Genomic DNA, 15625 nt, shown 5'->3' with positions numbered 1-15625 from the left:
TCACCGGTCAGAAGAGTTGCGTAGCTACGACTTTTCTTTTCCCGTCTTTTTTCAGACGGCCAGGCTCGTTTTCCCCGGGCACAAGCCTCCCGGGCGGTATCCACTCCCGTTACTCGAACTCTTAGCAAAGCCAGCTTCTCCTCCGCAGTATCACGTCGGGGTCGCCAGATGTCGCGGTCCGCGGGAGTGACGGGAATGAATCATACGCATTCCCAGAATGCAGGTTCAATTCCATCTTTATTCAGCAATTTGCCCATTTTATAAGTACAAGTATTCGGCGCTCTGGCCCTTGATTTGTGGTTCATACAGATTATGTCACAGGTAGCCAATCATTGCACCGATCACGCACACAGCGGTCATGCCTTGTACCTTGCTGCTTGTTTAGCAAAGCTGTCTAGCCCTTAACCTTGGTTCCCACTGGTTTCTGCTAGCTTATCTGTACTTTCTCAGGATGTATCATTCCCAGCTGCACCAGTGTCCTTGGTAAACTACTTCAAAGCACGTAGCAGCGGCTACAGCCTGAGGCCTAAGGCTTCAGCAAATTTAGCTACTAATGCTAAGCAAGTTGTGCTAAGCAACTAATCCTAAACAGTGTAGTTCCATACTCTATATTTCATATAGATTGTTGTTCTGAAGTACCGCAAGGGCCCCAACAGGGCACCCACAAGTGAAGGCTGAATCCAGCCCTCATTCCCTCACACATCACCCTATGAACACATCTTCCTTAGCCCATGGAAAACCCAGGCACAGCAAAAGGGGCTTTTCGGGTGCAATTTCCTGAGCACATTCTTGGCTCCCACTTTGGAAGAAGAGCCCAGTCTTCAGGCAGTGTACTGATGAAATCCCCTTTTGTTACAGAGATGCTGCAAGGGAGGCCAGCTCTGACACAGTGCTTGGCAAATTTACAGAAAGCCTCTGAGTCAGACAGATGGGGTTTATGCCTCTGGAGAAGTGGGATGAATTCAAACATTTGTTCACAAACATGACTGTCACAGACAGAAGTCCCAAAACACAAGAGCTGTCTGAGGAAAAACTGGAAATGGCTTGTGAGGAGAGATGGGCCACTTATTGCTGCTGAGCTAGTACCAGCTGAATGAGTTTCCTCACTGCATCCTTGAGCTCCTTGTTCCTCATGCTGTAGATGAGGGGGTTCACTGCTGGAGTCACCACCGCATACAGAACAGTCACCACCAGACCCAGAGCTGGCAAGGAGACGGAGGGGGGCTTCATGTAGGCAAAGATGATAGTGCTGACAAACAGAGAGACCACGGCCAGGTGAGGGAGGCACGTGGAAAAGGCTTTGTGCCGGCCCTGCTCAGAGGGCATCCTCAGTACAGCAGTGAAGATCTGCACGTAGGACAGCACAATGAAAACAAAGTACACAAAGACTAAACAGACAGCAACCACAAGAAGCCCAACTTCCCTGAGGTAGGAGTCTGAGCAGGAGAGCTTGAGGAGCGGGGGAATCTCACAGAAGAACTGCTCCATGATATTGCCTTGGCAGAGTGGTATTGAAAATGTGTTCGCAGTATGCATGAGAGCATAGAGAAAACCACTGGCCCAGGCAGCTGCTGCCATTTTGACACAAGCTCTGGGGCCCATGAGGGTCCCGTAGTGCAGGGGTTTGCAAATGGCAATAAAGCGGTCATAGGACATGACAGTGAGGAGAGAATACTCTGCTGAAATGAAGAAAAAGAAGAAAAATAACTGGGCAGCACATCCCAAGTAGGAAATGGCCCTGGTGTCCCACAGAAAATTGGCCATGGATTTGGGGACAGTGGTGGAGATGGTGCCAAGGTCGAGGAGGGAGAGGTTGAGGAGGAAGAAGTACATGGGGGTGTGGAGGCGGTGGTCGCAGGCTACAGCAGTGATGATGAGGCCGTTGCCCAGGAGGGCAGCCAGGTAGATGCCCAGGAAGAGTGCGAAGTGCAAGAGCTGCAGCTCCCATATGTCCGGGAGATTTCTGGAGGGTGTCAGGGACAGCTTCTTAGCACAGCTCTCTGATGGGCCAGTAAGGGTGATGATCACCTGGATCTGGTACTCACACAAGGAAGCACTGATCAGGGATGTGATAATCTGTGGAAACCTTGTCTGCAGTGACTATGGAATAGTGGAGTCCCAGATCATGAGGGCAGTGAGGAAGGACAATAGTAGTTTACAGACTCCAGCCATTAAAGGAGGAAACTTTGTCCTCTCCAGGGGACTGGTGGGGGATCCCATTGGAGGCAGCTCTGAGGGGCAATGGAGCTTGGGAAAGCCAGCAGGTCTTTAAGGACAGCAGCCACCAAGCACAAGGATGGTCCATAGCGATACCCATTAGAACTAGGAGACATCCTGGGAGATCGGGTTGGTTCAACAGGATACTGTTGTCCACCAAAGTAGGAATGGTGAAACCAAAGCTCCCTGAGGGTTGACACTTGCAGGGGACATCAAGGGCATGAAGAAGAGCTGTTACTACTCCGCTAACACAGAAAGAATAAGCAAGGAACACCTGGTCTCACTGCTGAACGGGGCAGGGGCTCTAGTAATAGCAGATGTAGATAGGTCTGAGGAGCTCAGTGCCTTCTTGGCTTCAGTCTTCACCAGCAAGGTCTCCTGAGCTGTTGTGCCTCAAGTCAGGGCTCCAGAAGAGAAAAACAGCCAGCAGGGGATGAGGGTTGAGTGAGGGATTGCTTGTAAGTACTCAGCCCATGCAAGTCTCTGGGATGGGATGGGCTGCACATGAGGACAATGAGAGGGCTGGCCAACGTCATAACAAGGCCAGTCCCTATAACCTTTTGAAAGGTTGTATAGATCAGGGGAGGTCCCAATGACCAGAAAAAGGAATGTGTTGTGCCCATCTTCAGGAAAGGCCACAAGGACAACCTGGGGAGCTGCAGACCCTTCAGCCTCACTTTGGTGAGGAGTGTGTCATGCAGCAAATGCTCTCGGATCACATTTCTGGGCACAGGAAGAATGTGCCTGGGAACAGTTAGCATGGTTCACTGAAGGTAAATCATTCCTGCACAACCTGATTGCTTTCTGTGACAAAAGACCTGTGATTGTGCAGGAGCAGAAAGATCTGGATGTCATTTACCATGATTTTAGCAAGGTGTTGGACACTGTCTCCATGAATATTCTAGAATACAATAAGGCATTAAAATATGATGGGTGGACACCCAGGTTGGATGATTGAGCTCAGAGGACTTTTTGAATAGGTCATGCTTTACCAGGAAGCCAGGTAAAGGTGGAGTATGCAGGGATCTCTACTGGGACCTCTTTTGTCTGACAGGTTCATCAGTGACCTGGAGGATGCAACTCTCATCACGTTTGTAGATGACACCTCATCAGGAGGAAGAGTCATATGTTTGAGGGCAGCCATTCAGAGCAACCTCAGCAGGCAGGAGGAATGGGCTGTGAGGAACTTTGTGAAATTCAACAAGGAGAAATGCAGGTCCTGCACCTGGGACAGACCAACACCCTGCAGTGATACAAGCTGGAGAGTGCCTGGTTGGGCAGCAGCTCTGCAGAAAAAGGACCTGGCGGTCTTTGTGGGCAGCGAGCTGAACATCAGCCAGCAGCGTGCCCTGGCAGCAAAGCAGGCCACAGCATCTTGGGCTGCATGAACAGGAGCACAGTCAGGAGATGGAGGGAAGTGATTATGCCCCTCTACTCAACACTCGTCAGAGCACATCGAGATACTGTGTCCAGTTCGGGCTCCCTGTAGATGAACACTGTTGATCACATGGAATGAGTCCAGTGGCAGGCCCCCAAGGTGGTTGGGGACCGCAGCACTTGCCTTGAGAGGACAGGCCGAGGGAATGGGTTGGTTCAGTGCAGAGAAGGGAAGGTTTTGGGGGGGACTCATAGCAGGTTCCCAACTCAAGGCTGCCACTGAGAATGAACCAGGTTTTTACAGGAATTCATGGCAGGAGAATGAGAAGCAACGGTTATAAGCTGAAACAAGTGCAGTCAAAATTGTGTATAGGGAAGAAAAATCAGTGAGGATCCTGAAGCATTTGAAGTGGGGTCCAGAGGGATTATGGACTCTTTATTCTTGGAGGCTTGCAGGATGCAGCTGGACAAAGCCCTCAAGAACTTGGTGTGAATTCGATGTTGATCCTGATGTGAGCAGGGAGTTGGACTAGAGAGCTCCCAAGGTCCCTTCCAGCCTTCCAGCCTTAATGATTTGGTGATTTTGTCCTCTCTGGTGATAGCCACTGCAATTCTTGCAGGCAGGAAATCCTTTCCTGCATGTGGGTTAGCACCTGACATGGCCTCCTGAGAACCAGCCCCTCCTAGTGGTGTGAGGTTTCCTCTTGGACCTGAAAGTTTTTCAGTTCAAGGGTTCATTATGAGTGACTGCTTGTCCAGAGTGAGTCCTCTTCACAGCCTACAACACCTGCACATTACAACATGATGCCAAATGAGTGTGACATATGCAGAAAGTCATGGCATGAGGGTGATCGCACTCTAACATCCATGAGGTCCTTTGCTGATCTACTAATATAGAGAAGGACTGGAAAAGCCTTAAAGCTCCTAGGCACACACAGGTAATGTTGACTTTGTCACTCTGGGAGGTGAGGGAGCTGGGTTTGTTCAGCCTGGAGAAGAGAAGGATTTGGGGAGACCTAATAACAGCCTCCCCATACCTACCAGGACATCATCAAGGAGATGGAGCCAGGCTCTTCACCATTGTGCATGATGTGAGGGTGAAGGCCGATGGGCATTAGCTGAAAGAAGAGAGGTTCAGGCTGGGTGTAAGGAGAAACTTTTGACCCATCCTGGCAGCCAAGCACTGGGGCAGGTTGACCAGAGAGACTGTGCCATCTCCATCCTCAGAGGTTTTCAAGTCCTCAATGAGTAAATCCCTGAAAAATCTGGACCTGATAGCTGACCCTGCTGTGGGAAGGAGGTTGGGCTTGGGATATCCTGAGGTCCCTTGTAGCCTGAAAGATTCTGCATTTCCTTCCACACTGCGTCTTCTCTTTTTGACCTTAGGGAAAACCTTCAGCTTCCCCATGACCATGGAAGTATGTCAGAAGCAAATATTACCAGACCAAGTGCATGTTCGTTGTCCTGCTCCAGTCAGAGTCATTCAGGTTCAGGACTGCTTGGCAGCTACCCCCAAATAGGCATGATTTTTCTTTTGCTTCACCTTTTATTGAACTTTTACCTCTTTTGCACCTTCCAAGTTCTTCTCTTTTAACATCCTCATACCCTCCCAGTAAGTCAGCCAACCCCTCTTTACCCTTTCCCCCTTGACCCTGGATTTGCTTTCTTTGTACATTCACTTGGCTTCTCTGAGATGCTTGCCATGGTGATGCCTACCTTTGCCAGCAGTCCCTTTAAATGACTACCTCCTTTTATTACCCATAGTGTCCTGCAGGTCCTCCTGCTGTTATCCTGTCAGAGGCACTGCAAGACAGGATGAGCCATCTGCACACATTCATTTACAGCTGACAGAAGGGAGCTTCAGTCGAGAGGGGACCCAAGAAACTTGGGGATTTGGCCAAGAGAAACCTCATGCTGTCGTACAAGGAGCAGTGGTAGGTCCTGCATTGGGGGACAGACCAGCCCATGCATCAGGAGAGGCTGGCACCTGACTGTCAGAGGAGTGACCCTGAGGAGAAGGGCCTGGACATTACAAGGGATGCCATATAAGCCAGTGGTGCATGCTCACTGCAAATGACGCCAACTTCATACGAGGCTGCTTCAGGAAGAGTGTGGCCACCCAGACAATTGGAAATATCATCCCCCTTGACTCAGCCCTGGTGTGGCTGCATTGGGAATAGTATGTCCCAGTGTGGGCTGCCCAGTGCTGGAGGAATGGGGAGAAACTGGAGAGGGTCCAGAGGAGTCTTCCAAGATGGGGTTGGGGGCCTCCAGGAGAGGTTGAGGGACCTGGGCTTCTTCAGCCTGGTGAAACAGAGGCAAAGGGCAGTACAGTAGTGGCCTCTGAGTGCTGGAAGAGATCATGGATCTTTTCTTGGTAGTGGGAAACAACATGAGGAGGGGAAACCAGGCTAAAACAGGAACTCACAACTCAGCTCCGGGGCAATAAGGCAGCAGATGTAGGTAGGTCTGAGGAACTCAGGGCCTTTTTGGCTTCAGGCTTCTCCAGCTAGGTATCCTGGGCTGTTGTGCCTAGAGTCAGGGCTCCAGAGGAGAAAAGCAACCAGCAGGGGATGAGGGTTGAGTGAGGGATGATTTGCAAGCACTCCACCCCTACAAGTCAGTGGGAATGGAATGGTTGCACCCAAGGACACTGAGAGAGCTGGCCGCTGTTATAGCAAGGCTGCCCTCTGTCATCTTTGAAAGGTTGTGGAGATGGGTTGAAGTTCCAGTAACTGCAGAAAGGGAAATGTTACATCCATCTTCAAAAAAGGCCCAGAGGGCAACCCAGGGAACAACAGGTCATTCAGCCTGGTTGAGGAGTGTGTCATGGAGTGAGTCCACTCATTTCTGGGCACCTGAGGGAGAAGAATGTGATAGGGAAGAGTCAGCATGGATGTTCCCAGGGTAAATTGTGCCTCAGCAGCCTGATTGCCTTCTAGGATTGCATAGCTCTATTTGTGTTTGGAGAGCAGAAAATGTCTTTCAACTTGATTTGAGCAAGGTGTTTGACACTGTCTCCCACAATATCCTTGTGGAATACAGTTTAGAAATGTACCGCCTAGATGGCTGGACAACCAGATGGCTAAAGAATGTTTTGGATGATCTGGCTCAGAGGGCAGTGGTGAATAGGTAGTACTCTTCCTGGAGGCCAGGGAGAGGAGGAGCACCACAGGGTCTCTCCAGGAACCTGTCCTTTTCAATGACTTCATTAGGGACATGGAAGAGGCAATATTCATCATGCTTGCTGAGGACAAAAAAACTGCAGAAGGGCCCAGCCATATGTTGGCCCCTCCCCCAGTGCTACTCAACTACCATGATTGTTTCTTTATTTTTTTCCTTCAAGTCCTTTGAAATTTCCCTTACTGCATCTTCTCCTTGTTGTCTCTTCTCCTTTCCTCTCCATGGCCCTCAGCCAGACCATCCCATCTACTCTGACTGAGGACAATCACAGCCTCACCTCCAAGCACAGACTTGCTGGGGTCTCCTGGGACCATGCAGGCAGTCTGTGGTGGCCAGCTCTAAGGGGATCTATGTGCTGCAGGTCCCTACGTGGTCTCAGAGGAGAGCTAATGGAGACATAACATTACCCAGGGCAGAGCCTGTCGGCCAATGCCAGGGTAGAGCTGGGGCAGCAGGCATGAGAAGAGAAGACCTCCAGCAGCTCCTCTCCACATTCTCGCAGGGAGTGATGCACCCAGCAGTGCTCCTGAGAGAGGATGGTGACAAAGGATGGGGGGCACCATGAGCTGCATTGCTGGGAGACCATCTGTTCTGGGTCTGGGAGTCCTGGCAGACGGTGCCGGTGCTTGTAGCCCCTGAGAAACCCCCGACCCTGCTAGCAGCAGTGAGTCCCCTCCATGACTGGTGGGAGCTTCTGGGGTGTCATGGCTCCCATCTCCCTCCTGTCCCTGTGCTGGCTCAGCCCTGCTGCCCTCCATGTGGCCCCATGGCCCCACTGCACAGACACTGCACAGGACAGGGTGCATTCAGGGGTGGGGAAATGTCCTCCAGGCATGGTCTCCATGACAGCCCTCAGTGCTCTGTTCCCCAAAGCCCTCCTGAAGCCTCCCACCAGTCCTCAGGTCCTGCTCAGTCCTGATTCTGGCTCCTGGGGTTAGCAGAAGGCCATGCTCCAGGGTCTGCTGGGATCTGAGCCCAAAGGGAGAGGCCAGGCAGGACTGGCCATTACCCCCATACAGGTGCTGCGGCCAGCAGGCAGACAGAGCTGTTCACATGCAAAGATCACATCTCACCCAGACCGTGGGGAATGGCGAGGGCTGGAAATGGCTGGTACAAGGGACTGACAAGGGAGGAATTTCCTGGGGCAGTTTCTCCTCTCTCTGTTCATACAGCAACAAGCTGGTCTGCATCTTTGCACTGAGGCACCCTGCTTGAGGGCCCTCCATGGGAGGAGGATGGTCTACAGGCCCAGTAGATGACCCCAGGACCTCCTCTGCATGCTCCCTGCCAGCCCTGCAGAGGACTCGCAGAGGGCTCATCCTCCCAGAGCTCACAGGTGGATATCCAGTCCTCCAGCTGGGCATAGAGCCTTGTCTGGGGGTGACTTTTGGGGTGAGGATCAGCATGCAGGATGGGTGAGATTGTCTCAAGGACATGTGCTGGGGACAGGGCCTGAGGGACAGCAGCAAACTGATATGGCTCCCAGGTCCTGCTTCCTTCAACGCAAGCTCTAACAAGGGGTCCCAGCCTTCTTTTTGGTGCCTCCCTTCAGGAGGGACAATGGCACTAGGAGCAGGGAGGGTGGGAAGCATTAATCCTTCTTCAACCACTTCCCAGGCCATGTGGAGGGCCAGGACAGCAAGGACTTCTGGCTCTGCACCATGAACTTGCTTTAGTGTACCCACATTCTGAACATTGTCTTGGATTAAATGTCAACATTTTTTCTCTCCAAGACACTTTCAAGCCCAGTTCCACTTCCTTCTCATCTCTCCCAATCCCTCCTCTGACCTCGCTGGCCATTTCTGCACGTCCTTCCCTGCTCTCCCCACTGGGCGCCAAGCTGACGGTGCTGCTCTGCAGAGTGAGCAGGCTGTGGAGCCACAGGGCCACAGGGTGACTCTGCACTGGCCGTGCTGGTCAGGGTGGGAGGCAGATCCAACCAAATGTTGATCACAGCCTCTAATCCCTCCAGGGGACTGCTGATGTGGTAAGTGCTTGGAGAGACTACGGAGTATTTCCAAAGGTACTAGTTCTGTCCAGGTGCACCTCTAGATCCTGCCCCTGGTATTTCACTGAGGGTGACATGAATCACCCTTCAGTCTCCCTTCCCCGTGACCGCTGGGTGCCCACTGCCTCTCCTGGGATTGCAGAGTCCTCCTTTGTCCACAGATAGCTGTGTTTAGTGATTTACCTTTAAGTGACTCCACCTTGGAGGACCTCTCCTTTGTGAGGCTCCACTCACTGCCCACGCCAGGCACACGCTGTCCCAGGAGATGCCCTGTGCTCTCCTGGCACCTCCAGATTCCCCTCCAAAAGGACAGGCATCTGACACTGGGCCTTAATATGTGGCACACCTCTGGGTATGTAAATCCATGACCATTCATCCCCTCCACTGTCACTGGACACCAAAGGGTGAGTTCTAACTCCAGCCCTTGGTCTCTAAGAGATCATAACATGATTATGAGCTTTTTGCTCCTGAACCCATGGAGAACCCTGTGCAGTAGACCCTCCTGGATTGCAATTCCTTGGGGCGATTCTTGCCACGAGCTTTGGAGGAAGAGCCCAGCCTTCAGGTTCTGCACCTGGAAGAGCCTACTTTATTACAGACATACTCTGAGGGAGTCAGCTCTGACCCTCTGTTGGACACAACTTTATATGAGCATCAGGTGAGACAGAGAAGTCTCAGTAAAGATTGAATGAATCCAAGCATTTCTGCAGCAACATGATGACAAATAATAATAACAACAGCAAAAATAATAATAATAAAAATAAAGTGAAAAAAAAAAGCTCAGTCCTGGTACGGGACAGAGTGGGAGTCATTTGTGGAGAGCAATGGCAATGTTACCACTGCTGAAAAATCTCCATGAAATCACTTTCCTCAGGGCATCTTTGAGCTCCTTGTTCCTCATGCTGTAGATGAGCGGGTTCACTGTTGGAGGCACCACCGCGTACAGAACAGCCACCACCAGATCCAGAGTTGGGGAGGAGAGGGAGGGGGCTTCAGGTGGGCAAACAGGTCAGTGCTGACAAACAGGGAGACCACGGCCAGGTGAGGCAGGCATGTGGAAAAGGCTTTCTGCCGACCCTGCTCAGAGGGGATCCTCAGCACAGCAGTGAAGATCTGCACGTAGGACAGCACAATGAAAATGAAACACCCAAAGACTAAATATGCACTAACCACAAGAAGCCCAGCTTCCCTGAGGTAGGAGTCTGAGCAGGAGAGCTTGAGGATCTGGGGGACTTCACAGAAGAACTGGTTCACTGTGTTGCCTTGGCAGAGTGGTATGGAAAATGTGTTAGCAGTGTGCATCACAGAATAGAGAAAACTACTGCCCCAGGCAGCTGCTGCCATTTTGACACAAGCTCTGCTGCCCATGAGTGTGCCGTAGTGCAGGGGTCTGCAGATGGCAACATAGCGGTCATAGGCCATGACAGTGAGAAGAAAATACTCTCCTGCTAAGAAGAAGACAAAGAGAAAGACTTGAGCAGCACATCCTGAGTAGGAAATGGCCCTGGTGTCCCACAGGGAATTGGCCATGGATTTGGGGACAGTGGTGGAGATGGTGCCAAGGTCCAGAACAGAGAGGTTGAGGAGGAAGAAGTACATGGGGGTGTGGAGGCGGTGGTCGCAGGCTACGGCTGTGACGATGAGGCCGTTGCCCAGGAGGGCAGCCAGGTAGATGCCCAGGAAGAGTGCGAAGTGCAAGAGCTGCAGCTCCCATGTGTCCGCAAATGCCAGGAGGAGGAACTCATTGAGGGAGCTGCTGTTGGACATTTGCTCCTTTAGGGCACAGGGTGACTGTTCAAGGAAGAAGAGACATCGACAAATTAGGACAGACTTCTCTGAGGAAAAAATTCTCATAAAACCCTCCCAAACACACACACATTACCTATCCCCATCTCAGCAGCACATTTTGAGCTCCATCGTTTGAGCTCTGATTTGTGCTGGCTTAGTTTGACATAAGGAGCAGAGGCGTCTGCCCATGGGCTCCAGAGGAGTCAGCCCTGACCTACAGCACTGCGGACATGGCGACAGGGGTAACTATACTTTTATATTCCCACTTCCACCCAGATTTCATCCACACATAACGCTGAAGGCATTTTCAGCATCTTCACTCCCACTTCTAAATAATGTGGGTGCATTAACAGTTTTAAGACTTCTTTTGTTTCATTTAGCTGACCCTGTCACACCTGAGGAGCATTCCTGGAGGTAGAAATCCTCTGCACTGCTGCTGCACTCAGAGTGAGCAACTGTGACTCCTCAGAGGCAAAAGGATTCACTCTGGCTTGAGTGCAGAGGGAGCAGAGCTGGCCTGTCCATCAGCCCTGTTCCCAGATGCCCTGTGCTCCCACCTCAGAGGTGGAGGAGAGTTGCACTCGTGTTACCCAAAAAAGAAACAACACCGCGGAGAGCAGAGGAATGCACTTGCAAAGTGCCCATCAGCACTCTTTCTGAGGGGATGTGAGGCAGGTGTCAGCCCTCCCCTTCTAGCCAGCAACGCATCGGGCTCCTGCCAGCTGCCCACACCCACCCTCCCACCAGCATGTCTCAGCGTGGCCTCAGTATCTAGGTGGCTTCTGCCTGGAGCACCTAGATAACACACAGCTGCAATGGGAGAGCTGTGTCCCTGTGGAGGGCAGCTTGCAGCCCAGCCAGACACCCCAGGGAAATGGCGGAATGTCCTAAGGATGGGGTGTCCTGAAGGGTGAGTTGGCTCATTCCCAGACCCCCACACTGCGTTGCCCAAAGCCCCACAGGTTAGACGGGCACTTGGGCACCTCACTGTCAAGGACACATCTGCAGGGCAGGACCCGCAGAGTCAGTGTCTGAACTGCATCACAAAGCCCCCTGCCCAGAGAGTCCAAGGGGAAGCACAAGGGCAGCATGGGCAGGTGGGAAACATGGAGCAATACCGTGATATTTGTGGTGAGGGAGGCAGGGCCAGGGAGGGACAGAGAGACACTCAGGAGTGTCTCCTCTCCTGCATGTCCGGCTGCCGAGGAAACGACTCCTGCCCTGGACCCCCCAGCCTTGAGAGCAGAGGGCTGTGCTGGCTGGGAGAGGAGAGGAGGCCTTGGAGTTGACAGTTTCCTCTCACACTTTGAGCATGACTCTGCTGCCTGGAGCCATCCCTGTGGGGAGCTATCTCTCTGTCCCCACGTCTCTCCCCTCTCAGTGCTCACACACCCCATCCCACCCACTGGGAGCTCAGCTCTGCCCTGCAGAAACCTCCCAGGGGCAGGACACTGCCCAGGGCACCTCTGTGTTTGCAGGTGCTATGGAGCAGGGGAGAGAAACCTTGGTGAGGCTGGAAAGGTGATGCTGGCTCTGTCCTTAGGTGGAGGGGTGCATGAAGGCATTTGCTGAGTCCCTCCCAGAACTGCTCCTCTCGCAGTGTCACTGTTTTGGAGCCTCAGTCCCCTGTCTAAACCTGACAGATCCAATCCCATTTCACCCCACCCAAAGAGAATCAGACTGAAAGCACAGACTCATGACAGCTCCTTCCCTTTCATGTATGCCCTGTCTTGACCTTCCTTTTAGAAAGTCTCCTCCAGAAATGTCCTGGGAGTGAGCTGAAGCTGTGTGCAGCCCTGACACACACGGCAGCCACTTGATGGGACCTGCCCTGGTAGTGGTCTCTCCTCCCACCCAGAGCTTCTTCCCACAGTGCCATGGGGAGCTCCCTGGGCAGGCTGAGTGCTGACCCTCGCAGGTGGCAGAGTAACTGCCCCAGGCACACAGCACCCTAGGGCACAAAGACACTGCTCTGAATCACAGCTCTGAGCAGACCTGTGTGTGCTCCATGGCTTCACACACCTACAGTCACCCCTGGCAGAAGGGAGCTGCATGCCCTGTCCATGTGACGGTGTGGCAGGGAATCCCTGCTCTGAAGCATCTCCTCCTCTGCCTATGCACTGGATGTGCCGGGAGTGCGATCCTTAAAAAGCCTGTCAGTTATAGGATGGGCTGGGTTCAGCAGACCCCTCCAGGAACCTCAGTAGCATTGCCCTGCAGCCAGAGACTTACCGTGTCAAGGGCTGTGAAGATTTCTCCCACAAGGAGCTCTCCTCTCTCCTCCCACTCCACACTGCCTTGCACTTCTCTCTGCCTTCTCTACTCTTATGTCAGCAGCAGCAGCAGGCAGTGCTCAGAACCCTGCTGCTCTTTGCAGAGGAGCTGCTCCTGCACACAGCTGTCTCTGGGCAGTGCTGCCTGCTTGCCATGAGCTCCCTCTATCCCAGGAGCCTGGCTCTGCTCAGGAGCAGAGGCCCAGCTGAGCTCATGAATTTCTCTGTCCCTTGTGCTCCCTCCTCCTGGGAAATGTTCACCGAGGTAAACCAAAATAATCACCTTTGCTCCCTCTCTAAACAATACAGGGAGACCAGTTACAACATTGTCCCTTGTTTCATCAGAGGATGGTTATCTACGAGAGGTGGAAATGTCCCACTTTGGAAATCCATATTCCCATGTCTTAACTAGGCAGGACACCTAGAAGGGGTCAGGAAGGGAGTTCATTTACCCATGGTTCAGATGCTGGTTCAGATGAGTCTATCTGGGTATCTCATGCCCGTTTAGAAGCCCCTGGGATGCAGTGGCATTCAGCTAACTCCCGCGAACTCCACAGACACACAGGAGGTGGGATTCCCCTTGCCAAAACTGGACATGTCCAGGACATGTGCCAGTGTCTTCTTGCTCTGATGGAGCAACTGGGAGACCCACATACTTATGGAGCATCAGCTAGGGGCCAGGTGGAGAATTTCCTTGGCCATCTCAAATGACACTAGATGCCTCCTACTACTAGAGCTCCACTCACTATAAAGCTGATACATAGGAAGATCCCAATGTTACACACAGCTAATGCAATTCAGTGCGAACACTTGATTTAATGACAGAGAAATAGGCTGGCAGGGCCATGTCAGGTGCCTGGGGTGTCCAGCAAAACCACGTGTGTCTAGCAGATACAGCATGGGACGTCCAGGAAAGCCATGGCCCTTCGGAGTGGCACTGGGCAAGTGCCCCAGGGCATCTTGGGTTTCCTGTGTGTGCCCAAACAAATGAATCCCACCACTGCCTTTAGGCAAAGTCCATCCTGTCTACATCCAAGCATGCTGCGCAAATGGGAGGCACATCACACCAAGGGCTCCACTCCAGTATCTGCACTCTCAGACCCTTGCTTTCTGCCCTCTGAACCTTTTCTCACTCCCCAAGATGATATGAAGAGGCACTGGGCTAATGATGACCTCAGGGTGGCTGGATCACAGGCTACCCGGGTCCAGGGACTTCTTCAGTGGCACTTTGTCCTGCCTGGAGATCAGTTCACCTCTGTCACAGGCACCAAGGTGCTGCAGAGTCAGCTCAGGCAGCAAAACCCTCTCCTCCCATTCCTGTATGGCCTAGCTCTGTTTCTTGCTGGCCTTGGGCCTTGCAGACTTTGCTCTCTCAGTGGGAACCTCCTTTCATCATTACATTGCCACTTGCTATCTAGGACAGCATGTCACCACTTGCATTCAAAGCCTTTGCATACATGAAGTCCTTGCTAAAAGTTTTCCCTGTGACAAATCTTCAGTCGGCACCGCAGCTGAGGTGCTGAAACCAAAATATATGCAAACATATGCAGCCTGTCACAGGACTGCCCCATGGTTGGAACACCTGAGATGTGGTGGGATCACTCACATGATGGAGTCCTTCAATGGCAGGGTGCTAGTTTTACTGGAGACATCAGAAGGGAAGATGAGGAGGGGAATGTCCTGTGTGTGAAGGGGTAGCTTGGATGTATGGAGTTCTTCCATGGGATTAACAAAGAGGGAGCTCTGAGGAGTAGAGGAGCTCAGGAAAACTGGCAGGTCATTAAGCACCCATCAAGCACAAGAATGCTCCTTATGAACAGTTTGTAAAATTAGCAGACATCTCTGGACCCCAGCTTGGCTAAACAGGGAGCTCCCACATGAGCTCCAGGGCAACAAGGCAGCATACGGAAAGGGGAAGAAGGCAGAGGCTGCAAAGGAGGAATTTAGAGATATTGTCCAGCAAAGTTGGGATGGTGTTAAGGAAGCCAAAGCTCCTCTGTGATAGAGACACTTGCAGGGGTGGTCGAGGACAGGAGGAAGATCTGCTGCTGCTTCAGTGACAGTAAAAGAATGAAAAAGGAAATGTGAGCTCACTGCTGACTGTGGCAGGGATTCTAGCAAAAGCGGATGTAGGTAGGTCAAGTCAAGTCCTTCCTGGCTTCAGTCTTCACCAAGAAGGTCTCCTGAGCTGTTGTGCCTAGAGTCAGGACTCCTGAGGAGAAAAACAGCCTACAGTGTCCAAGCCTCTAGAACTCAACCCCTACAAGTCTATGGGATTGCATGGCTGGCATCAGAGCTGGCTGCTGTGACAGCAGGGCTGCTTGCTGTCATCTTTGAAAGGTTGTGGAGATCAGGGGAGGTCCCAATGAACAGCAGAAGGAATACGTTGTGCCCATCTTCAAAAACAGCCACATGGGCAACCTGGGGAGCTGCAGGCCATTCAGCCTCACGTTGATGAGGAGTGTGTCATGGAGCTGTACTTGTGGAGGAGAGTAGAGTAGGGAATGTCCACTAGACATCCAGATGGGCAAAAAACTGCTTGGATGATCGAGCTCAGAGGGCTTTCATGAATGGATCATGCTTTACCAGAAAGCCAGGTAAAGTTGGGGTATGCAGGGGTATGCACATCCTGTTGTGTTTGAAAGGCTCATCAGTGGGGCAGAACAGCCTGTGCATCAGGACAGGCAGAGACCTGACCGACAGAGGAGTGACCTTGAGGAGAAGGCCCTGGAAGTTACGGGGGATGGCATATGAGCCAGTGGTACGTGCTCACTGCAAA

The 15625-nt window shown here is 52.2% G+C and overlaps 1 pseudogene; it reads right to left on the bottom strand.

The window, feature by feature from the left end:
- Positions 1-9620: 9620 nt before the first annotated feature.
- Positions 9621-10552, bottom strand: LOC136993088 (olfactory receptor 14C36-like; annotated as a pseudogene).
- Positions 10553-15625: the final 5073 nt, after the last annotated feature.

The sequence above is a fragment of the Apteryx mantelli genome, chromosome 11 (assembly GCF_036417845.1).
Source record: "Apteryx mantelli isolate bAptMan1 chromosome 11, bAptMan1.hap1, whole genome shotgun sequence".
In the NCBI taxonomy this organism is placed as follows: domain Eukaryota; kingdom Metazoa; phylum Chordata; class Aves; order Apterygiformes; family Apterygidae; genus Apteryx; species Apteryx mantelli.
Note: the sequence above shows the minus strand (reverse complement) of the source record. Positions and strands in the feature narration are given on the sequence as shown.